The sequence below is a fragment of the Empidonax traillii genome, unplaced genomic scaffold (assembly GCF_003031625.1).
Source record: "Empidonax traillii isolate 1590-97213 ecotype Southwest subspecies unplaced genomic scaffold, ASM303162v1 scaffold171:size1303362, whole genome shotgun sequence".
NCBI lineage: Eukaryota > Metazoa > Chordata > Aves > Passeriformes > Tyrannidae > Empidonax > Empidonax traillii.
Genome location: NW_020955364.1, coordinates 421,831 through 448,187, shown reverse-complemented (window position 1 = coordinate 448,187; position 26,357 = coordinate 421,831). Strand labels below are relative to the sequence as shown.

Below are 26,357 nucleotides of genomic sequence, written 5' to 3'. Positions count from 1 at the left end.
TGTAGGGGTGGGGAGGAATGGGACAGTACAGGCTGACACTTTTAGTAGGGCACAGACAAAAGTTCTGGTCAACTCTACATTGGTAACATGCAAAAATACTTGGTAACTGTCCTGCTCTGCCCTACTTTGACCACTTCCTCTGTGTTATGAGTAAGGGGATTTTTAAAAGTCTTAATTTCTAGCAAAATGAGTAATGCTACCTGGGGCTTAGAAATGTGCTTCATATCACAGAGAGGCATTAAAAGTGTATTAGGGAAAAAAAATCAACTTTACAAACTTGCTGAATCTTAGGAGTTTTGTGAGATTGGTTTCAGAAAACAGCCCCAACAAGTTCCTTGAATGTTTTAGTAGTTCAAGGACTGAACTTTCTCACATAAACAATGAGGGACAGCAGAAGTTGAATGAAGCACAGATGCCCAGCAGTTGAGAGACAACACTGAATTTTATTTAACCAGGTTAAATGGTATGGGGTAATGCAGCCACACTCTGTGTATTTCAAGAAGGGCTTGAGGGGTTTTATTATTATTTTTAAAAGAAAATAACTAATTCAGGAGATAGATTTAGAAACAGATTTAGATTAATCTTGCATCTTATTGTATTTTTGAACAATTTACTTCAGTCTGTTCCTTAGACAAAGCAGGAAAGAAAAAGGCAATTGCTTTACCATGTTCCCCCATCATTAAAATGGGATGCACCAGATTGTTGTTATTGAATAGATCAATCCCCCAGGTTACATTCTTCTTCATCTGCAGCCTTGCCTTTCAAGTGAGCTCTATCCTTATTAAAAGGACTAGAAGCTATCCTCAGGCATACCCTGTCTTTGAAGATGAAGCCCCAACCACATTTTATGGAAAAGACCTCTCAGTTTGTACCTTTGCCAAACTGCGTAGCAGGTTTAAACAATTATGCAAGACAGTAGATTTCAATTCCAGGCTCGTCTTACCCAGTCTCAAGTTTTAAAAATAATATTTTTCTTTCTGCTAGGGCACTTCCAAACAATGATGATCCAAAGGCATTAAAGAAAAAAAAGTTACAGCTTAAACAATGTGACACAGATTATGAATAAAGAAACCCTTCCCATATGGAAAAGTTTTAAAAATTTGACATTTCTTTTCAATATGTGTTAATCAGAAAGGCAGTAGTGAATTCTGACTGCTTCAGACAGAAAAGAATCAAAACTCTAGTGATGCATTACACAAAAGAGCAATTGCAAAGAAGGAAGAACAATCCTACAGTTTCTTTTAAAACCGGACTCCTAACAGTGTTTTCTTAAATGGCTGGGAAAGTTCAGCAGTTTGGAGCCAGCCACATGTTACTTATCAATGCTTCAGATGCAGGGTTAGTAAGAAAGGCCGTGTCTGGCTCCTTTTGCAATTGGGAAAAATCTCTTTTGAACTCTTTCTGAGGGACTGATGGGGGAGAAAGTGTCAGGAAAAGGATCTGACAGGTTCTGCACAGTGAGGGGCAAGGAACGTCTAGAGTAAAATCTCTTGTCTAAAACGAGCAAAGAGACAGAAAACTCTCCTTCAGCACTGGAGACGCCAGATAAAATGTCTGACTCCCTTGTATCTTTTTTCCAGCCACAGCCACACATTAATTCCTTTTTATGCTTTTTGCCAGCTTTTCATCTTACCAGGAGCCTACAGAGGAGGCCAGTCCAGCACTGCAGGGAATGAAGCCACACTGGGACTCCATGTATAGCATTCTCCCAAGATCCCAGGAAAACATCTTATATTTTAAATACCCCAAGCATCACAGAAGACCTCAATTTCAAGGTGGAACCAATCATCTGAGTGATCTTAAAGGAAAAGTCAAAGCACCAGGAAATTACCCTGTTTCTTGAAATGAAAGGCATTATGGATGAACGCTGCCAATATCGCCAGTTTTGCTCTTGGAGAGGATTTCTCTCCTGTATTTTCAATTCTGTCCAAATTACAGACCTGAGTAGTTCTGTGTCGCCTGCAATGTTAGCATAACTACCCACCAACAGGTCAAGAACTGAACATATTTCATTTTTACCAGCACTGTAAGTTTCTCTGCCCTTTCTTTTCGACTCCCACACTCTTCAAGACACCAAGCAAAAACACACCTTCCTTTTTCCCCTCAATCACAAAGACAAATGCTTGATACAACCAGTCTCTAAGTCTGTACTAATAGCAGAAATTTGAGAAATTGATTCCATATAAACGGTACTCTCACATGTAGCAAACAGCTCTTGCAAGTGTGGCACAAGCAACCTACACAGCTACAAATATGGAAACTTAGCATTAATAGGACAGGAAGCACCAGAGTTTATAAGTAATAATTTGATGTACTCTTAGTGGAAGAAGGCAGCTCAGCACCTCTCAATTTTAAGTGCACAGAAGTATAAACTCAGCTTTTACTAATCAAAGCCATTGTCTTTACATTTTCCTGAAATGGTAATATTTTTACTCCTTCTTTGCTTCTGCCTCACTGCGTTCCATTTGCAAGGTAATATTTCACAGCAGATAAAGGAGAGAAAAACTTTCTCCAACTAAAAAAAAATCCCTCAAAAGAATCCTATCCAAGTGCTAGCAACAGGATTATTTTAATATAGTTTTTTTAGTTACATAATAGGCATGAAAACACAAGTTATAACACTGTCTTCTTTTAATCTAGGCCTGAGGAGCTATAGACAAGAGTGATAGACAAAAAGTACTTCAGATAAGAGATTAGGCACCCAAATCCCTGAAAGTCTGCACTGTAAGAATGCTTGCTGCCTATTATTATAAAAATGAACACAATATATGCTATCTATACCACAGGAACTCTTGTAAGACATAATAGCAGTGTCTGAAAAAGGTATTAAAAAAATCCTCGGTTCCTCACTTGTAAAACACAGGCTGCTGCTCAGGTTCTGCCACCTTCATACTCCTCCTTTTGCATCTTTAGGAACTGTACTTAACAAATTAACTGATGTGCAAAGTTTGCTGACTATTGTGAAGAATGTCAAAGCTGCAAGACCCACATTCACTCGTCTCTGGTGGTACTCACCAGCTGGTCCAGGCATCCCACTGTACCAGCAGGGAATATCCACTTCACTGTGGCTGGAACTTGCAGGACACCTTGTTATCCTTATGCATATGCAGTTCCATTACATATTTGGAGCAAATATTACGCAGTACTGTTCAGACTTTTGCAAACACATCAAAGCTGAGGTACAATTTCATGCCACAAAAGTATTCTGTGCAACATTAATGAGATTATTGTGACAGGTTTTTTTGTCTGTGCTTTTTAATAAGACCACTTTCAAAGGGCCAATTTCCTGATTTGGTTCCCTCTCCCCCCTTAAAACCATTAAACTAAATGATAAGCAAGAACACAGCCAAGAATTCAGATAGTAAAATATTTTAGGTACCTTGATTTTTTTCCACAGTCCTCCTCCTTTCTGGTAATTTAGTTGACCTGTAAAACAGAAGAAAGAGATGACTGACTTCTGGTAGGATTTTGAATATTATTGGAATATAATGTACACTAAAAGCATTGATGAAACATTCAGTTTCTTGAACTCTTCTTCATTTTTTTTATTGAATTACATTTTGTTACCATATAATGAATTTTTCACATACAGAAGTCTCAAAGAGAAGTCTCATTTAAGAACACCTCTTTGGGAATCTCGCCATTTACCAGGTTACAAGCCAAAAAGTAAAATCCAGACTACCAGCCTCACTTTTAAAATAGAGCATAACAGCCACAACCCACAATTCCTCTTCCAGCCCAGCAGAAGGTGAACTCCAGAGCAGTCACTGTGCTGGGGGGTGTGCAGGGAGCTGGGACAGGGACACAATATCCCCCTTTGAGGGCTGGTGTGCAAATTCATATGGAAACAACCACCCTGCTCCGACCCTTTCCCACCACTGAGCAGCAATGGGTCTTCCTCTTGCCTTTGTCTTCTAACATGAAAGTAAATTAATAAATAAAATACTAATTGTTTACTTCTTTCATCTTTCGTCCTCTCAGTCTTCAAGTACACGTTATCTTCAGTCAAACCTGAGAAATTATTTCCATCACCTCCCCTTTTCCCTCAATTCCTCCACCAAGGAAAAACAGTTGAATTTCCCGGGATACAGGGGCCAGACTCCTTGATTTCAAACATATATACAAAACATATGCTACATTTCCTTTTTTTAAGATCTATACATGGCAAATTAGACATTTTATGCATCGTGAAAACATGGAGCTCAGCCAAACATCAGGCATGGCTGGTACTTGTCACCAACTTGTTAACCCAATTTTATTCATCGGGTTGTTACAGCCTCTTTCAACTGTCCCCAGCTTTTCCTTTTTACTCTTTCACAGCTTCAGTGTGGTAGCCTCAAACATTACTGTTTAGGTCTTCTACTATTATACTTCGAATGTTTCACCAGTTTCAACATTCCAACAGGTTGGTTATCCTGTTCCCCATCATCACTAAAGGCTGAATTATTCAACGTTCTCTATGAGTTTCAGGAGTAATGAACTAACTTTAAAAAAAAAAAAACAAAAACAAAAAAAAAACCACAGGGTTCACAAAAATAGCGCAAGTAGAATCATGTTAAACTACTGTAAGAGATTATTGTCACAAGATCCTCCAAAGCAAAAGACAAGCTTTCAAGAGAAGTTAAAATGTTAGTGCACGTGTGCTCAAATTGTCTGTTTCCCCAGAATTATTTAGTTATAGAGAGCCAATTCCTTGTTCACTTGAAAAATAAATGTTGCCGTAATATGGCATTATTTTCAGCAAGTTTGCATTTAGGAACAAACAATGTACATACACGGAGTATTAATACAGGTAAACCGCCACAGAACTATTTCACCTACTTTTAGACTTGAGAGGAATATAGATTAAGGAGACAAAATTGTCCAGGTGTCCTAAATGGGGCTTGGGCACACTTGCTTATTTTGCTGTCCTGCCAATGCTCCCTGGCAGAGCACACAAAGTGATGGCAGTGACTGGGGAGAGAAGAGGAAGTGTGTTGGCATCAAAATGCCACGTTAGAGCAGGAGTACTCCACAGCATCAGGAATTTAAACACTTTAACGTGACTGTTTATTCTTGGCATGCGTACAGTTTATTTTTCATCTACTTCACACTGCTAGAGATAAGGGAATGCTATTTTTATGCAAGTTCCTGATATGTTATTTTAAGCGCAGCTGTCACCAGCAAGAAGAGACCCTGACTTGCAGGCTAGCAGCTACTGTTTCCAGAGGGCATCAGTAGACCACTCTCAGACATGAAAATTGAAGAGTCTCTCCAATTTTGCCATCTTCAGGTCTTACAGCACTGGCTGGCACAGCACAGAGGTGCCCTTATCTGGTGGTGTTTGACACTGTTTTACCCTCCCTAGAGTTGCCAGCAGAGCACGGGCCAGCAGAGCAGGGGCAGCTTGCTCAGCTGTGTCCCCACCACTGGGCACTGGGGAAGGTGGAGATCCCACAGCTCTCAGTAAAAGGAGGCAGTCTGGGAAACTGCTGAATCCAGAAACCGTGACGCTCCAAACATACATGCTCTTGAGCAAATTTTTTTTTCCGCCCTTTGTCAGAAGCTCTTTGCTACAATCCCTTTCTTCTTCTCCCTCTTTGCGACCCTTCTCCCTGTTACCACTCAGCGCACTTGCACAAGCTCTTCTTCCCGTCCCAATTCGAAATTCTCATTATTAAAACAACAGATCATATCAAACAACTGGAAAAAGAAAATCAGGAAAGGAATAACAGTCACACGCTAAAGAACAAACTCAAAGTCAGCTCTCAGATCAGGGAAAATAATAACTGAAATATATTCTTGGATGAATAAATTAGGAAAAGAGATGGATGTTAACTCAAGATATGACAGCAGCAAGACAAATATTGAATATGAGCAGCATCAAAAAAATTTGCAATACATCTGTGTATGTCAGAAATCAGACATACTACACAAATTTTAACAGGATATTGAAAATGCAAGTACAAATTAAATGTTACATGAGGGTTTCAGCCTATAGGACAAAACGATTTGTGTGTCAGAGATACCATTTATCTCCTTGAGAATTAAAGCCACTTGTTTACTTGAGAGCTACCCCTCCCTTGGTCAGAGAAGCAACATTTTAGAGCTGCATCCTGGAAGTATGAGTAATCTCAATGACAGATAATGCAGGAACTGATGGGATATCCCAAAGAAACGTGTCCTGGAATGAAATTATAATCTCCCTCAGATACTCATATTATAATGGCTGATCAGTGCGCATTGGGAAAATACGCTTCTGGTTTGAATCCAAACCTTGAGTATAAAAGCAAAGCTCTGGTAAATATTTAAGGGAATTTTGAGTTCCAAAGTGAAGGGCTAGCAACTAAGTTCTTTTCTTTTCTTTTTAACAAGCAAAACCATCAAAAGATTGTGCAACTCTAAGAGCCCTTAAGGAAACAATTGGGAATTTTTCATAACATGGTATTTCCTTATACCACTGGCCACAGGAATGCAAACAGTTCCACCAAACAGAGATTTGTTCATTGGAAACAACTGACAAGCTAACCATGTTTCCATCTTTTCCACTCTCAGCACTCAGCATACAAAATAGATGATATAATAGAATACAGAACTATCATACCAGGCCCACAAGACATCTTTAACTCAGCACCTGAGACTTAACGAGAATATATTCCTCCCGAGGCTTAGAGAGAGAACTTAGGTCTAATTATTTAGCATCTTTATCTAAACCAAAATTATTTTCTACTGCAATTTCTACTTATTTGTTGGATTTCCCCTAAATAATGTTACATCTCTTTTAACCATAAACAGATCCCTAGCTCCATACACAAATCAGCACATCAGTAACAAGACTCACTCCCGCAGCGTTCCCTGACGTAAATCAGGCAGGTGAGGCTTGGGAGAAGCACTGGTACAATAACGTGGGTTGGTGCTCAGCTTGGTTAGTGAAAGAAAAAGCAATGAGTACTACCACACTACTGGCAGTATACCCTTTGTACCTTACACAATATCCTCCGTGTAATTCCAACGATTAGATTTCCTCACCACCTTCTCCATTTGGGATTATTATTTGAGCGATGCCAACTGACACCATAAATCCTCCAAAGGAAGCTGGAAATGTTTGTGTATCTGTACAGGCAATGGCACTCTTACTGCTCACAATCTACCTACTTCAGACCTTACAGGAGGAGATGAAGTATCAGACACACATCAAGGGAAAGGCAAGACGAGACTGACAAAGGGATTTAATTTTCTTGACAGCTAATTAACAAGTCACTATCGCAGAGAAAGCAATTTGCACTCTGTTCCGAGCTTCATGCTGTGAAGAGGGAAAAAGAGAATAAATGAACATAAGCAACTGTAAAAACAGAGAGTATTGACAGAATTCAGGAGGGCACCAGGAATGCCAAAAGGTGCTACATCAGCACCCTGACCAATAGCTGTCATTGCAAATTTGCAACTCAATTAAGTCAACCTTTTAATGAGAGCTACAACTGGACTTAATTCCCTCCATTCAAGCTGAAGGAAAGCAAGGGGAAGAAGTCATAAAAATAGAGCAAAACTGAAATGTGCTACGAAGAGACCAAATTGTTTTCAAATGAAAAAAAAAAAACAAAACAAACAAAGCCCCTGAAAGACACAGCTTTATGGAATTAGTTTGCCAAACAAGTCAAGAATGTTGAATAGTAGAAAAGACAGACAAATGTCTTAATTTCAGATAGAGATATAAAAAGACTTTGCTTGTGTGAAAGTGTTTACAATCCATGGCAGAGAGATTATTTTTCTTGTAGTCAAGGAAACCACTCTTACAATTACAAGATTTCAAATTTTGGATTTCCCCTTTTAGGAGGGAATGTGGAAAAATCCTCGATGCTCTTCAAAAAGGAAAATGGGATGTGGCTCTGGTGTCCCATGTACAGACAAAAAGGGCCACAAGGATCCGACAATAAACTCATCCCAATGGCACCATGGAGGAAGAAACATGTCCATAATGTACTTCAACCTTCTGAGATAATCAATGATAAAATAGTCATTACAAGTCTCCCATAATATTTTCACATACAAAACCATTTACCAGAAGTTACTGAACAGGAAGTTAAATATTTCAAGCCAGGCTTTATTTTAACTGTAGCATCTCTTAATCTTTTCATTCTACGGGAGATGCACACTGAACTCTTGAACGCTGACCTTTCGTCACAGCACATTCATGGTTTTGGAGAATTCAGCTTTTTTGAAGTCAAAACACATGAACCCTCCCCTCCTTTTTAGATGATTTTGAAGATCTAAACATAAGTCATGCAAAGAAGCAGCTTGGTTTAATTATAGTAGTAGAGCAAAAATTCTTTTCCCAGTTATCTTGACTAGATAACCAAAGTGTATTACACAGCCTTGACTAGTGCCAAAGAGTACTGAGATTTAGAACACTCCTCAAAAGCTATCTTTTATTTTTATTACTGTCAGCATCCTAGAAAAAAAATATGCACCAAAAGCTCTTCAATTTAATCTCACTTGTGATGATATAGAGAACTACTCAAATTCTGCAGACCGTAAGGTAAAGGTAGTAGAACTCACCACAGATTTCCACAACTAGAACATAGTAATACCAAGCTATGCAAGAAATTATTTACCGGTTTTAATTAAAATGCCCAGTTCATTTTTATTTTTTCCTACAGTCACGGCAGCAAGATGCATGTTCAGAATGACAAGAAACTACTGGGCAAAGTCTGTGTAACATTCATACTCAGGCTGAATTAGCACCACCATCAGTGAAAGCTTTGGTGTTGATAAGGATGCAGAGACTGATTTTAGAAAGGTGTTAAAAATCCAAGCTATTGAAGAATATCTGAAAAGCTTTAATTGTGTCTTCTGGCTGAAATAAATACACGTGAAAATGAAGGTGTTAATTCACGTTCACATTATGGGTTCTAATTTATAATAATACTTATTTTATTTTACCTCTGTCATCTGATAAATCCCACTAATAAAGGCCCAATGCTCAACAATTCAGTGTTGTAAAGAATAGAGCTGCTATCTGGTAGCTGCCTTAATGACTTCCTCAGGAATACTGTGAAATTAGTTTCAGGTGAGGTATTTTAAGTACTGCATCGTTAAATTTCACATAAATACAGTCCAAGAAATAGGAAATGGCACTGTCAGAAATCATCTGAGTGGCCTTAAGATCCGGATGTCTGGTACAGTTCTGCAACAGGCCTCCTAACTGGCCTCAGAAAAATCATTTCTACATTATATATTTTTGCTCCCCTTGGTCCCTTAAAATGAGGTGAAGTGCCCACTGAGATTGGCAGGAGCAAAGGTGGGTGTTAACAGACTGCATCTCTTTCACTAACAGGTACTTCAAACCAGACAAAACACAAGTGCCAAGTGCAGCTTCAAAAAGGGCTGTCAAGGGGAGGTGGACAGTGCTGCTTTAGCCTTCCTCATGAAAAATGAACAAGCATAGGTTAAAGTGACACGAAAGGCACAAGCATCAAAGCCTGAAGAAAGGAATGGGCCTCTGCTTCCTTGGGATCCATCTCTCACAGAAGGAAACAAGGTCAACTTCCAAACTCGTCCAGGTATGTGCACTTGAGACACCATTCTCCTAGACTTGTATGTAAAATATACACTTACACATCTGCAGTTACAGTACTGGTATGACAGTAGTGGTCTGCCCAAGGATACAAAGCAAGGCAAGACTCACAGGGAGTCTTTCCACGTCTTCATATTAAGTAACAGTAAGACCTGACAGATTCTCGTGCTACATTTCATTTCACAGCAATTTTTTTTGGCAAACTGTCTTTGCCACTTCAGCTCTAAAAAAATGTCCATTTGGGGTGTTTTTAGTAAGAAGTGATTTTTGCTAACTTGATGCTTCGACCACCTGAGAAGCCACTGATTCTTTTCTAATCTCACCTTTTCCTTTAATACTGTTTTGGTTTTATTTCGAAGCCATCGAATCCACAGCACCTCTACACCTCCACTCACACACAGTTTTTTGTCTTTCAGCTCTGAGCTTCTGGTTCTACCACAACAACATTACTTCTGAGCATTTCCAGCAAGGTTTGCTGGCATTCTGTGGCTCATTCTGAGACTGCTGAAACCTGCCTCATACTGTGCCTGCAAACAAGAAGAGAACAGTGGAAATCAAAGTGAAGACCTGCAGCTGAAGTATCAAGGGGCTGGAGAGGATTTTCCCTGTGCTCCCAGTAGTGATGGGGACACTCAATCCAGTCGCATCAAGGCATGGCACAACCTCACGAGGAATCTCTGTCTGACAACAGGCGACCAGAAGATGTTTCACAACACAAACTTCAAAAGTATGGAATTATTTTCTTCCAGTGTTAACTTATGGATAAAGCCACAGCTGGATTCACGACACCACTAGTACTGCAAAACTAATAATGTTCAGTGTACATACAGATATTAAAATATTTTTCATCAGCTAAGAAGTACCAAACCCTTTATTTATTGGAACAAGCTGTATTTGGAAGTTAAGATTACGATTTGTTTACAAACTGACCAACTTCACTGGTGAAGCAAAACCACATTTTCATCAGTATTCTTCCTAATTTATTCTGACATTATGAACAGAAATGTTGCCTCTTTATATTCTTCTATTTAATCATGCTCCTGAAATGGTCAATCCAGGCCCCAAAGCTTAGAAAGGACAGAAACCAGCTACGCTTTTTTTTTAAACTCTGTATCTCACTTGTTCACTTTTGACTTCCACACAGCTTAATTCAGCCAACCTCCACCCTAACCCCTGGGAGCATCTTGTACTTTCCAGCCATCTGGACTGTATTTACATTACTAAGAAGAAAGTCAAACTTATTCATGAACAAAGAAAAACCTCCTTACTATCTTTCTGTCTTGTCTGTGCAGTTATTTTCTAAGTTCTTATTTTCTCCAAAAAAATTTTGTTCTCTCTGAAGAGCTCACACAACCTTCCTTGTGAGCTCTACTGATGTCATACAGCTTCTTCACTTACCACGTTCTAGTGCTGTCTTAATAAAAAAAAAAAAAAAAAAATTAACCTTCTCTCACAAAAGTCCTTACAAAGAGCACGGAAGTTCACATATGATGGTTTAGGATAGAAGAAATTGTACCAGAGTGTTTATTTAGAGAGTAAGAGCTTTGCAAATAAAATGAATTATTGACAAACTAAGATGAGAGCCAAATTTTAATAGGAACACAGACAAATATTTACTTTTGAACTTGTACCCATTTTGATGGTATCCCTCCCCCTGGCAGCAACTGCTGCATCGGAGTTCCTCCAGAAAAGAAGAACATGTCATTTTTAAAAATGATATTTTCATCCAAGTATCTGTGCTGTGACCCCTCTCCCAAAACAGTGGATTACAAGTGCTGAGGAACACTCACAGAAAAAGCAAAAACTGCAGAAGACAAGTAACTGCCTCAAACTGGTTTTACTTCCAACCACATGTTCTTAAACCCCACCCACTTTTATCTGTTTTTATGTGAGCTGCTGTATAAGTCTGCCTTTCAGTGCATTTTATAACCCTATTTTTCAAGGCACACTATCTCTTTCGATCAAAGGTAGTCAACTAGAGCTTATCATTAAAAGCTATTTTGCAGATTACTCTGCTCCACTTGATATGCACCAGAAATCTGCATCAAGTTTAAATGAAAGCCAGATTGGTGCCTTTGTTACAGGGAAAATTAATGAAGGCAATGAGCAATACTTGGCATTCAGCTAACTTTTTAACCAGGAATTGAAGGTTACCAATGCTTTGCAATGCTTGATCCAAACATCTGATTAATTTCAAATATTTATGCAGTCTAATAAGCTAATTTAATACCTGCAGAGGGAAAAAATGCCAGTGTAGAACTATAGTGTAACATAAATTCGAAAACACATACTAGGAAGAAAACTTTCTAGAGGGGTGATTGCTTAGCTGCTGTTTATTTTCAAGTTGAACCTCTGAATTTAATTCAACAAAGTGAGCTTTCAGAAGCATAACGACCTGTAATGATTATGTTAAATATCTTCTCATCCCTTCAGCAACTCTTCTGGAATACCAAGGAGTACAAGTTCAACTACAGATGTGTGGGAGGCTGCATACCACCACCACAGCAAATTCATTGGAGCAGGAAATACACAGCAGAGAGGTAACAATGAATTAAAAATGTAATGAATAGGTCCATGTGAAAAAATAACTACTGAAATAACTCAGCCAAACACTACCACATAAAATAATGCAAAAGCTCTGGACACAAATGCTTGAACCAGCATAATTAAGGGTACAAAGCTGGGACAGAAACCCTTCCCCTGCCAACATTTGCCTCTTCCACATCTGGGAAAAGAGGACTTAATGCAACATTAGCAGAACCAAACATTCTGTTTCCTTGCATTCATAGATGCTAGTTTCTAGACTCAACATTGTCCCTTCCCAGTTTTTTTCTCCTCATCTCCAAAATCTAAAAAAGGTCTGACCATCAGTATGAATAAACACAGTTTGTCATTAAAAGCAGCTGAAGTGTAGTGAAGATGCAACATTATTTCTGCTTTAGGGAAGCACTGTCAAATTACTTACCAGGAAAAAAAACTCAGCAGGAGATCTGTTATCAGCTGAGCAATATCTCTAAGAAGATTTCTAGCTGTTCAAAATTTGCCCATACTTTGTAATACTTTGTGGAGTGAAGACATGGACAATAATCAATCAGGCAACTGAACTCCCTCGTCTTGAGACACAAGCTGAACATTTCATGCAAGCTACTAAAAATAAGTTTTACTTCCAGCAATGACAACTCCTTGCAGCTTAATCAAAGGAATAGCAAACATAGCCTAATGGGCTTTATTTTCTAGAGCATCTGAGTTGGAAAGTTATCAGTAAGAGAAGATTCACTGCAGAGAAGAGAAGAAACTGCAAAGAAGTGAGGACTAATATATCTGCACTTAGTCTGCATCAATTTGATTTTATTTGTTTCTAACATAGAGAATGTGAAGTGACTTGATGCTCAGTCCACAGACATGTTATGAAATTAGTTTCTAAGGAAACGGAGCAGAATCTGAGGGAACAAAATTTCTGTATTTGTGCTGCTTCTGCAGCAAACACAGAATCAATCGGCTGCAGAAAGCACAAGAAGCAAAATTCCTCCAAACCAATTAAGGAACCTTGAGCATCCCAAACTAGCAATTTAACTGGCAGCCTCACTGGTGAGGCACATGCATCTATTTGAGGAGGGAGAGCATAGGGTGTAAGCAGGATGAACACCAGCTCACTGCCAGTACCAGCCTACTCCTCTCGACTGCAGTGCAGGAAGAGACACTAAAAATAATACAGCTGGCACTTAATATAGTCTGCTCGTTCATGCGTGCAGAGGCTCCTCTGTGACTTCTAAAAAATCTGACTGCCCACATCTCGTGGTTCCTCTTTCAGAGAAAAAACAAATTTATAACTAGTGAGGCAGCAAACTTTTCTGTACAGGAACTCAAAAGGGGTCAAGTGAAAGGTGGGGATTTTTAAGAGGAGTTTCCACACCATGAATGCCAAGCAGGTTTTCCTGCTGCCGTGAGTACAAGCATCCCTCCAAGCCTGATGGCATGGGGCTGTTTCAGATGCTCTCCCCAGCTGGTGGTGTGCCTGGCATGCAGGGATTGCACTTAGGATGCAGACAGACCCAAAGGGCAGCTACACCAAGGGATTCCACATGATGAGATCCTCCAGGACAAAATAATCAGAATTCTTTGGAGAATTTAAAACTTTGGAGGTACATAGTGCACTTCCTAAACTTTGAAATGAAACATTCCTTCTACCAACCAGCCACATAACCCACTGCTTAGCAACAGAGGTTGCACACGTGTATGTGTCTACAAGAAGCAAAACAAGTTCTGTAATCCATCATCTCACGACACAGCAAGACAATTTCTCTCTGGGTATACACAGGGTTCTAAAAAATAAATTAAAAAATCTTAAATTCACATTTCAAAATAAATCCATATCCCCTTTATGTTCAATAAAAACTAGATGGTGAATTGCAAATAAAATCTTTCTAAAGCAGTTCCAATACATGTGTTTGAGTGAGGCTCATTTCAACTCCAGAGGGAACTCTCCTTGGTTTGCCTACGTGCTGTGTTGTTTTGGGCAGTGACAATTCTTTTTGCACAGTTATCTACTTTGCAATAGCAAAACATTCATGCAACTGGAAATACCAGTGTTAAGAGTCTACTGCAAAAAGTGTCTGTATGAAGGCCAGCAGCCCAGAGGTGACAGCCCAGGCCTGAAATCCCAAATACATCACCACAGGCTAGGAGATATTAATTCCACTGTGCTATCCCACTGCAGAATGCACATCAATACTCATCTCTATCTATAAATCAGTGGAACCTATTTTAGGCACAAAAGCTTCAAAATAAATCCTTCTGACCAACCTCTCAAATTAATTACGCAAATGCTGCATGAAAGTAAACAGATCATTTTTACTTCAAAATTTTAAAACCCTGCACAGACAATCTGAAAGGAAAAGAAAGCAATTTCTTTTATTATACACGTTGAATAATCCAGATAATGGTCTGTCACATGCCTCATTCTGAATGAAAATCAGAACAATGCTTTTAGCTGTAAACACAGCATGGAAATGTCAAATAACTTTGATCTTGTGTCTGATAAGAACGTGCTTCTTTAAGATGCCATTCTGTATTCAATGGGATTTATATATATATATATATAATTTTTTCCTGTTCAGTCTCAAAGCCTTTCCTTACAAAATATACCTCATGAGATATTCCAATAGAGATGGATAATCATATTTCCCCAAAGAGAAGGATGCTGCCGCTCACTGCCCTGCTAGCAACACTAGAAGCAACAATACTTTGTTTACTGAATTACCTTTGTTCAAGTAAAGTGTGATTGTTTCTGTATCCAAAACGCCCATAAAGTAAGAGTGTACTCAAAAGTTCCTGTGCTGAGGGGCACTTACCACTTCAGAGAGAGGAAGCAAGACACAGCCACAGCAAGCAACTAAGCTCCTTACACCTGTTGTGGAAATGAGTCCTAACATGCACTCCAGGCATGTTTAGCAGGTAGGATTTTCTTCATTTCAGTCTATGTCTTTCTTAGACAGCAAGAAAACCAAGCAGAAATCAAGAGTCATATGAAAGGAAGGGCTACAACTGAATAGATGAGAATGTCCAGGTTACACATGCCAGGGAGGCAGCAGGAACCACTGGTGTCCTCTTCATGCCTGGTACTAGGGAAATTCCTTATACCACTATACGACAAATTCAGCACGTATTGAAAATGATTTCAAGACAACATTATTAAGGGGAGAGTAGGCTCTTAAGGAGACAGTTCCACAACTCAAGAAATTTAGGCTATCAGTTGGAAAAGAACAAGTACAAAATTTCAGTGGCGACATGACGACAGTGGCTATTTCAGGTTTAAGTGCAACAAGAATGTCTATCTGCTGTATGGTGAAACAGGCTTTGCTTCCCAACACGTTTTTCCACTTACAGGTAAAACACAAGATACTAAATTTCATATTGAGATTACACTAGTCTTAAGGTATGAAGAAATTCTATGAAAACAACAATGCAGGAAAATAAATGTACAAGTTCTTAAGTGACAGACAACTGGAACAGATTTAGGGGTCAGTCCAATGAAAACACTATTGCTGCACAGTTGTGCCTGGTTGGACCACCTCACAGAGACAAAAGACAGATCCTGTCAGATACTGCTGCAGTAGATACTGTAACAAAGTTTCCTGATGCAATCCTTGCTTGTCATTCGCCACACGGATTCCAGTTTTCCAAAGGAGAAAAGAAAAAAACCCAAGACCATTAAAACTATGCATAACTGTTACAGTCAGTTGACTAAAGATGTAGACAAGAACAATACCCAAACTTACCTAAATTCAGAAAAAAAATCTCCCCTTTGAGAATACCTGGACTGTGCAATGCTTCAGAGGATTCCTCAATTAGTCTAACTTGTTTTGCCACCACAAGCAATAGGAAATTTTCATGTCTTTACTCTGAAAGAGACTTCATTCCACAATACACAGTTCAAGCTTTCTCAAAAATAGAAGCTACCAGGATATAAGAACAGGACCAGTTAACCTTTCTTTCCCCTTCAAAAATCAAGGGGATTTTTTTCTTTTTTTCCCCTCAGTTGAGACAAAACATTATTTGCAACTTAGTCAAAGTGACTCACTTCCACAAGCTCCTCCAACACACTTCTAGCAAAGCCCTTTTGGGAGGGAATAGATTTTCCTCCTTCACAACCTTAAGTTGAAACGATACTCAAGTGTATAGTTAAAAAGAGTACAAATATAAATTACTGCTATGTAAAAAGGATGCTAAGCATTTTTATACATTCCTCCCTCAAGAAAGGAAGGATGAAAACTCATTTGGGATGAGAACTCATTTGGTTTCAATCAAACCATGCCATCCCCTTCCTCACCTCTCAGTAGCCATATTTCTAATAAGGTCCTCAGCTTAGGTTAAAGGTATTTATTGTACACACCTTGATCCCTTCAACAAAATTTATTTAATAGAAGGGAAGAGAACATATGCTGATCAAACAGAATGCTACATAAAGACTGCATGAGATATACATTGGAAGGCCAGCAAAATTAATCCAAGTCCAGGTCTAAAATGAAACAGAACTACAGAAGTGTAAGATTACCTGAGAGCATGCACCTCACTCAATTTACACAAGCCCCTACCCATCTCTGCAACTTGCTTCCACTGCTAAAACTGCTAAACTCAAGAAAAAAAAAAATAGCCATTTTCATGTCTGCTTCTACAATACTGTCACATTGAGAATTTGTACATCAAACCTCGCTAGGAAAGGGAACAAAACTAGGATAGACATCTTCAACTTGAATTTGTGGAATGATTCAAGTCTCATCTTGAGGTTTTAGCTAACCTTTTCTTTTTACTCTTTGTTAGTAATATTTGCCCATTCGGATGAAGTTTGGAAATGTAACCAGAGACTTGTTACCTAGTTAAATAGAAATACTACCCGGTTTAACATTTTATTAAGTCAAGACACTACTTAAGACACCATCTGTATTCTCCCCTCACTGTCTTCCTGGCCATCAGCTCACTCCTCATTTGGTGTTCCCTTCACCACCTCTTGTTACTTGTTCCATTTCTGTTCAGCAAAACGCGTAAGTTTGTATATTTCTATGAAAACAACCATAACTGCTTGACAAACGCCATAGGAATTGCAAGTTGCAATATCGTAACACCTTATGAGCCTTCTCCTAAGTTTGCATGAGCCTATAGGTTTACTAGTAAAGTGCCATCATGCAAGTTTCCTGTTTTAATATTCCCCCTCCTCTTCTTTTAAGCAAGCTTATTCTCATCCTTAGAAACAGGAAGTCATTAAGTCAAAAATGTTTATACTAAATGAAAACACACATATTGCCATGACTTCTATTCAGTGACTATTGGGTGGTCTCAATCTGTCTCCACTTTCTCACCAGCAAGTGCTTCCCTTGGAGAAATTATCAAAGCACAGCCTCAGACACCAAGGATTGTAAAGGTATAAACAATCAGCTATTACAATTACACTTCAGGATTTTTTTTTTTAGAAGACTTTAATATATCCAAAGAGAACTCCCAAACATCTGTTTCCAGTAAGTATTTAAATAATGTTTTCCCCAAACTGTATCAGGAATTGGCTAGTGCTGTGTGTTTCTTGGGATGAGGTCAGCAATGTGCACTAGTGCAGTGCCTTTGTTGCAGTAATTACCATGTTTATTTGTGACAGCTTGTGGTTGAAGGGGGAAATCCACAGCCCACTGGCACGATCAACTGGTAACCTTCAAAACACTATCTGCAACTGCCTGTGATCAGTGTCTCCAACATGCCAACCTCTGGTCATACTGTTATTATTCATAAACTCGTGTTTCCTCTTAAACTTGAAAAATTTAAAAAAACTAACTTTGGTTTAGTACTTTGATAATAATACATTAATAGGTGGCCCACAAAGACTCCCCATACACAGAACATCTGACTGTAACTCTCTCTACACCAAGAAAAATTTGTCACTTGTGATTTGAGTTTATTGCCAAACTAAGCCCAATATCCTATGGTTTGCCTTTTGTGGACGTAAATTACACCCCAGGAAAAATCAAACTTCAGTCCATCAGCACAATTTTTTCACTTGCTTTTTCAACACTACCTGTCCTTATTACAGGAAAATGTACTTCCTCCCAACATCAATATTTTAATTATTAACTGATATTTGGAAGAAATGAAAAACGCTTCTCAGAAGAGAGCTGCAAAGCAGTTCCTCAGTAATCATGAGCACTTTCGGGAAACTCAAATGCTCCTGCAGCACACCCACTTGCTTCCTGTGAACAGTGTTCAGAATTATCTGGAGAGGTCTTCCAAAGTGCTGAGAACACGATTTCTGAGCATTTTGATGCTCTATGAATCACCAAGAACAGAATATGAAGCCAAGGAACAGTAAAACATGCAAATGCACATGTACAAACAACAAATAAGAGCTGCTAAGACTAAAAATACCAAACTATATCCTGAACAGAGCAGGAAAAGACCAACAGGAACTTACACACTATACCACTTCCACCTGAGGCTCTTTACTTCTGTTTGGACCCAGAGATCAATCTGAATGTCAGGAATTAATAAAGCTAAGCAGTACAGATCAGCTCTCCAGAGACCAGGCACATCTGCTCAGCAATGCCAAGCTGCCAGCTGGATGGAGTCCCAAAAGCCTTTAAAGGGTCATCATGCACAGCAAAAGCTTGTACTTGAGTAAAAACCCTTTAGCCTAGCAACTAAAAAGGTAATAGATATTCTGTTAATTACATTAAGTAATTAAGTCATGTTTAGCTCTGTTAATTAAGATGCCTAATTTTAAAAGGTCTAATAGCCACAATATTTAAATTTCTGGTTTGTTCTGGGAACACAGCAGAAGTCTGTTCTAAACCCCTGCATTTTTTTTTTTTGACTGACTCAAAAAAAGAAGTTATGCTGTGAACAGATAAGCTAATCAGTTGAAATGGAAAGAAATTAAATAAATTACTACTTGCTGAATACGGTGTATTCTAAGCAACTTTAAAGTACAAATAATCAATTAAAAAATCCAAAATTAAAGACAACCTGGATCTCAGCTGAGATCATCAACCACCTAAGGATACTTCATCTGGGTACAAATCGTCAAAATGACTTTTCCTCGTTCAGGTTTGATCAGAGCCTGTTCACAGAAGAAATAAACCCTTCAGCAGATGGATGACACTTGCCTCCCTCCCCAGTACTCCCCTCCCTGGCACACAAGGTCTGGCAGGGCATAAAAGTGTTCAAGCAAGTTTTTGATACATGAAGCTCTTTCTGAGATAACTGCTGGCCTACAAGGAAATCGCTCCTTCCAAATACTTCAAATCAGGAGTGCAGTACTGTATAAGCTGGGTTAAACACAGCTCCACCTACTGCTGTTTCTACAGCTCCAAGTGGCTCAACTTTCACGCAGTAAAGACACGGCTGACACGCTTTAACACCTCGGTAGGCATGTGCTAAACAGATCCGTTGTTCAGGATCACAGCAGCCAAAAGCCCACTGCTTATCTCCCCCTGCTCTGAGGGCATCACAGCTCAATACTCTTTATTACAGGATGTTACATCTCTGCTATTTGCAAGGTATTTCCAATTCTTCTCTTTTGGCTCATTCCCAAGGCCAATTCAAAAGGTGAATCCAGGCTGGGCCACTTCACAAGCCCCACAGACAGCTTGTTTTGTAAGGAAAGGAGCCACTTTCAAGAGCACAGTTAAAATCAATTAGCTGAAATCAGTCTGAACAATTTATGTGAGCAACTGCTACACTGTCTGTTTTTCAAAAGTAAATCACTGCTCCCAAATTCTACTCATAGTAGTGAGCAGTACCAGGGGGTTACTACCAGTCCTAAAAGGCACTGTGTCTGTGAAGGTTTGTCACTGCACAGTATTCCTCTTTCTGACCCCATGCAAAGCTTCAGAAGCGCTACCAGCACCACAGGGCCTCTACAGGATGTGGGACACTATTCTAGGCACCTAGAATTATTAGCTCCCATTCAATTAGCAAATTCAGCTACTAATTTTATATCCCCTTAAGCAGGGCTTATAAACCACACAACACAGTGCCCCTGAGAAGCCATCTGGAAATGCAGATGTCATCTGCTCACCTTTGTAATCTGCTGTAAGGTCTTTCAGATGACGACATATTTCACTGTGGTGCTATATAAATAAACAAAGTATTATAAACAATCACTTTATCTGACTGGGCTTATGTCATATGGTTTGCTTTCTCTGTGAAAGAAAACATGTACATAAAGTGCAACCAGATGTTGTTGGCAGAGAATCGATTTAATATGGACTCATTTCTAAAAACATGATTACAGATGTGGCCTATATCCTGAACCCAATGTTTTGGGGAAAATTCTCTCTATGTATAAGAATTTCACTAATTTTCTACGTTTTCTCTAAGTCTCTTAACTCACCAAAAAAACGTTTCCAAGAACTAAAAAAGTTACACACCCTCCCCTTTCACACACACCCTCCCCTTTCACACATCCACCACAAAAAATAATTCAAGTACATTCTTACCAAAGGAAAGCTCAGCATGTTACTGAGGAAACCCTGCTTTGCAGCAGATTATTGCTATTGCAGCTATGAGAAGGCAACGATGCAGGTCAGAACTAAGTCTAGACTGAGCTTCTTCACAGCAAAAAATACTTAGCTATGTCTGCACCTGACTTATAATTTGACTTTCAAAGTACAAAACCAGTTACTATAATTCTGCTTGCAGGACTGGGGAAACTTCAGATGCTTTAAGCAATTATTTTCAGTGTTTTAAGGAAAAAAAAAAAAAAAACCACCAAAAAACCCACAAAACATACAAACAAAAACCCACAAACAAAAAATCAACAACTGATACATACCAAAGTTTTTGATCACTAATAACATCCTTAAAATTTCTGACCAAATTCATAGAAGTCTCAGTAAATAATTCAAACATATGATCAAGATTTAATTGGTACAGTCTAGGACTGCTTAGGATAAAAGGTAGTTGAATTTTGATATAATCATGAGCAATCAACACAAAGAACGGAAATAACACATAAGTTTCATACTCAAAATCAATAAAGTCTGAATGAGAACTTGGTTCTTTCATGCTGGCTGATTTATAAAATCCTATCAACTTACCTCAAGACAACTGGAATTAAACCCATTTCAAAATAGGATAGAAACAGCCCAAAGAGACTGACTGCATCACTCCACATCTAAACCCAAAAGATTTTCACCATATTTGATATCCAGGTATTGAAGTATTTAAAAACAGTCCTCTTAACAATCACTCTCCTGAACTAGATAAGACAAGTTCATCTTCATATGAACAGAGAATCCAATGCTTAAGAAAAATTCTCAATATATATAATCATTATTCTCACTCCACATTCATGCTCACGTAGAATTAAACTAGTGAACCCCCAAATATTCAACGGTTACTGAGACTATTGTCTTGGCAATGTATTTATTGAAGGAATTAAAGCACTTCAAGCTAGGTTAGCTAACTACCAGGAACATCACTTAAAATCAACAGTTGAAAAGAAAACAACCCTTTTTCCCAAATTATCTTTCAACTTGACCTTTAGAAAACAAAGACAAGTAACTCTTTCAGAGGACACTGCCACTTATGAGGTCCTACATTTACTGGTAAAGCTCAGATATTTGATTAATCTAGATTATCTTTTCCAAGCAAGGTATTATAAAGGACACATGAAATGATGAAAAAGTCAGAGAATAAAAATCAAAGCAGGGAAAAGTCCTACTTTCACCTAAGAAATTCTGTGTCAGATGACGTGAATGCAGCTGCAATTTTAAAGTCCTCTCACAACCAGCCAATTTCTAATCAACAGGTACATAACTACTTGCTTCTGGAGGCAGGAAGATGAGACAACTCGAATTTTACACAACTATTTAAAGTGTCCCAAGCAACCTTTAACAAGAGCTTTAAACATCTGTTTTGAACATCATTTCCAACAGGATTAAAAATATATATATATATGGTTGTACAAACGCAATCTCTAGTGGAGGAATCAGATTGATTTAAAGCACGGTTAGACCTTACGGCTTGTTCAGAGAGGAAACTTTGGCAAGGATGGATAAACAAGCACTCTGAGCCCAGAGGTGAGCAAAGCACTTGTTTCTTCTCCACAAGGAAAACGTTATTTCGGTGAGAGGGGCTGCTGAAGTGTCTGAGCTCTGAGGCTGAGCTGTGTTCTCACCCAAGTGTTTCCAGCTACTTTGGTTTGTGGGGGTGATGCGGGTGAGCAGCTCTGCCCATGTGCCATCTATCTATGTGGTACCTAAAAATTACTTCCAAACTTCAACTGCTACAGTCTCACTTAAAAGAGAAGAGCCCTGCTGTGTAGGTGCACTCACCTACTATTTATAACAGAAGCCTTGCTAGCAAAGCGTTTTCCTTAAACATAAAAGAAGCCCCAATTTGAGAAGCCTGCCTATGAGGATATGTGCACTTGTTTATTTTTCTTAAGAAGGAAGACAAATAAATTGAGAAGGCAAAACATACAGGTGGTTTCTGGACACATTAATAAATCAATGGCAAAGCTTCCATTCGTTTAGAAGTTGCCAACTATTTCACAGGAAGGGTTTCACTGCCCCAAAAAAGGGATGAACAACAGTATCTATTGCATCCTACAGGATAAAAGGAGAAAGATAACATACTGCAGCATTTACACAGCTTATGTTTAAAAGTAAAAACAAACAAACAGAAAAACCCTCACAGTCCAAGTCCTTTCAGAAATTAAGCCAATATGTAGACAAAAATACCTGAATATAATAGTGATCTGAATAATGAGCTGAGAACTAAGCAGAGAATCATTATCTGGGTGTTATCTGCACAGAGCTGAGAGAACCCACGGATCCAGGCCCCACTGTACAAAGAATTTGTATGCAGGCATAATAACCTAAGTGTGCTATTCACTACACTGCTGGGGCACCTTAATTAGCCAGCCAAGCCCGAGTTGGGTTTGCCTTGTTTTAAGGCTTCCGGTATCCTTAGAGAGTTCTCCAAAAAGCAATTCAAAGCAGGAATGTGATTAAGGGGAAAGCCTCAGCCGGCTGTGCTGAGTGGTGTGAATACCTCCAGCCTTTCTGCTCCCTTATGGGCTGAGCCAAAGAAAGAGGCCATGTGGTTCAAGAGAAAGTCTCAGTAGCTGCGGATCCGAGACCCGTGCAAACTCCTCCCCATAAGATGCTACAAGGAAATCACTGCATCTCCTTACCAAGACAGTTCTATTTGCTGCCTTTATAACCACTACCCCTCAACACTGATCTATCAAGTACACTAAAGAGAGTATGCTGATTAGAAAGCTGCACAATTGCTCACTTTTTCTTATTTGTGCTAGTTCAGGCTGTCACAAACAACTAGAAGATCAGATCCTCTTACACTAAATATTCACAACTCTCAGGAAACATAATTTCATAAAACTGCAAGGTAAATAAATAATTTGAAGATATCAGCTGCAACCTTTTATGTTTTTCACACCAAGTTACACAACCTTGTAACCCTCAAAATCTGCAGGCTCCTGTAGATGACTAGGATTTTACAAAGCACCCATACTCATCTTGCCTCTGGTCAAAAGTTGACATTGCAATAAATTTCAGGACAGACAAATCCTGCTTTTACAAATGCTTTAATAACTTAGGCACTTCAGGGCAAACTTTTTTTCTTTCTTATGTAATACCCATTGCTGTAATTCACACAAATATTTCCAAAACTTTATCCTTGCGGCAATATGTAGTTTTACCCCTTCTGTCTTCTTTCCTTTTTTTTCATCAAGCAGAATCCTGCTGTATGACAGGCATATTATGGTATTAAAAGAAAAAAGACTAAAAATGTTGTGTCCATTAAATTTGACCATAATGCACAGTGCTGATGCACTGCAAATGTTCACCTCAAATCACATATAGCTTTTTGCTCCATGAGGAATCCAGTTTTCATCTTCCAAAGTGCTGCATGATTAGCACTGTAAGGACTTTCATTTTTACCAGGGAGTGCCTTCTAAGCCTTCTAAGGATAGGAAAGATGTAAGAACAGAAGGCAAAGTTATGCCATTTCTCTCAATAAGAGAAAGAGCATTAGGAAAGCTTCTCCTAGATTTCTATGAAGAAAGAAATGGACAAGCTATATTGAAAAGCACATGCAGAAATAGATGGGGAGAGGAAACAGTTTTGTGTACTGGGTATGACTCAACCATTACACCCAATTTCACCGATGTGCAAAGGCAGAGAAGTTATTGGGAATAAGAGGGGAGAGGAATACTTCAAAACATTAAAAAATAATTAAAAGGTTTTTATATAATATATAAATATATAGAATATATAAAGGCTTTTAAATAATTAAAAGCCATTAAAAACAATATCTACAGTTTTGACTTCAGCAGCTTTACTGTGGTATCTATTAGTCTGTAAATGTCAAAACTAATATTATGCGTTTTCCTCCTCTCTCCTTTAGAAGTACCTGCAGAAAACTGCAGTACTGCACACTCTCTACCCTGAAAGACCAGTGCTCTGGCATAGCAGAGGCAGTGAAACACAGATTCAGCATCATTCCCCTTCTGGCACTCAACATGAGAGAGAGAGAAAGCTGCTGGCATACCCTGCGTTCTTGCTTCACACTGTATTTCTGGCTGAGAGGCACAGTCATTTATTTATAGAATCTCTCAACCAAATTTGCTTGCATACTGAGGTGCATTTTGATTATTCTATCCCTATGTTAGCATATTACAATTAATAATATTTTATAACTGTAGTAAAAGGCAAAATATACCATTAACATTAAGAGAGTTGCAGTAAGTCACATGCAACAGAAACGAAGGTCAGGTACTCACTCTGCCAGAAAACAGCACTGCTTCTCACTAAGCACGAGCTCAGTGCTTGGAATCAATGTTTCAGAAACCCCAGGCACAGCCAGGTCTGTTACACTGGCTTTAGTGACAGTCCTTTTGATGAATCTGGATGCCTCCTCTTGAATTTACTGCTCTAATGGCATTTGAATCAAGGCAACTTCCTGAGTAAGCCAGAATTCAGAATAAATGAATGAGGATAGGATACAGCGATTAAAAGTACTGCCCAAATTGTCTGCTATTGGTCGTTCAGTTCCTTCAGGCACTCAAACTGCCTCAGTTTTAAACTCTGCTTAAAGTAAAACGAATTAATGCCAATAAAAAAGTTTGATGGAAAATACAACATCGGCCAAATCCGGGATTGTTTGTTTCAGTTATATAGAATCACTGTGTCCGGTCCTCGGATCTTCTTTATTATACCCTCATTTCCCCTGACTGAAGAAACCTCTGTAACAGAAAACCCTCAGGAGCCGTAATTCAACAAAGACAGCATCCAAACTTGATACAACTGTATGAATAAAGCCAGTAATCTGGGTATGGTTAGAGTTTAGGAAAAAAAATTAATTTCCAATGGACAAAATGAAAAACTACATTGGATAATAAATCTTCTTTTTATGAGTAGGCCTAATACTCTTCCTCTTGATACAAGAATGTAATACTGTCTTCCTTCCCAAGAAGCAAAAAAAGGACAGAAAACCCACACAGAACAAGATCCATAAAAAACGGAATAAACATCAGATACACAAAGTATTTTCAAAAAATTGTACCTTTCTTTTGAGTATGGCCTATATTTCATTAACCAGACTTTTTAAGAATGTCAGTGCTTTAAATAAGTCTTCAGAAAGGCAACAGAAGTCAGAGGCAAACCAGGGCTGGGGTGAGATGAGACAATTACATGGGAACTAATAACAAGCTCCTCCTCATGCTTTACTATTACAAGAAAAAACAGCCTACACATGTGCAAGCACAGCAGTCACAGGCTGACAGACCTTGGGCTGGAAGGAACACACACCACCTTTTTCCTACAGACATCAAACAGCTGAGAACCCAAAACCACTGAGCTTAGACGAGGGCAGTGTTTGCACCCAAACCCAGACACCACTGTTTCGACAATGTGAACAAGACCAAAAATGCTGCTACTCCTGTTTGTGCATTTAAAAGATGCCCACTGTAACAAGCTCTCTCTGAAGCCATTTGGCTACTCACATTTAAAACTCAGGGCTCTGTTTTGGCTCATTTTACACTGAACTGCTACTAACAGAAATCAAGTTCACACTGGGGGCGGTACGTGATTTTCAGAAGCTCTTTCTGCTGCAGTCAATATCAGGTCGTCCAACACGCTGACACAGCCAGAGCTGTTATTTTTAAACACAGCCACAGTCTATTTAACTAAAGCATCTTTACTCTGACTGAGCCAGTATTATTTTGATAAGACTCCTTAAGTATTTACACTGAAGCCTGCATATCATATCACACATGCAAAATACAAACTTTTGAAAA

At 38.8% G+C, this 26,357-nt stretch overlaps 1 protein-coding gene across 4 annotated transcripts in view; it reads right to left on the bottom strand.

Moving 5' to 3' along the window:
• The window catches only part of ADD3 (adducin 3), a 100,002-nt gene that overhangs the window by 62,970 nt on the left and 10,675 nt on the right, over positions 1-26,357 (bottom strand). For 3 of the 4 annotated variants that reach the window (XM_027885736.1, XM_027885731.1, XM_027885737.1), the window contains exon 2: positions 3,380-3,426. The exons of the other annotated variant lie outside the window; for it this stretch is intronic. The gene's annotated coding sequence lies outside the window, so the exon portion shown is untranslated. The remainder of the gene's footprint in view (positions 1-3,379; positions 3,427-26,357) is intronic. 4 annotated transcript variants of the gene reach the window in all.